The following is a 273-nucleotide window of genomic DNA, read 5'->3' on the forward strand; positions in this document are numbered from 1 at the left end:
AGCTCTGCACTGCTTTGCTGACGTGTCCCCCACTGTACAGGGCTGCAGTGAGGGGCACAACCTCATGCTGCTACTCTGGCTGCTGCCGTGCACGCAAGGGACGCATCACCAGGAAAGCGTGGAGTTCACAGCACCGGGTCACACCTGCCAGGCTGTGGAGGCCCCAGGGGAGGGCAGCAGGATGGGAGCCCAAGCCTGCAGCCCATTCCTGCCCCCACCCTGTGCACAAATCTGGAGGGCATGGGTCCCCCCACTACCCAGGGGTGTGCACAG

The sequence above is a fragment of the Gavialis gangeticus genome, unplaced genomic scaffold (genome assembly GCF_001723915.1).
Source record: "Gavialis gangeticus isolate Ggan-Ray unplaced genomic scaffold, GavGan_comp1, whole genome shotgun sequence".
Taxonomy (NCBI): Eukaryota; Metazoa; Chordata; order Crocodylia; family Gavialidae; genus Gavialis; species Gavialis gangeticus.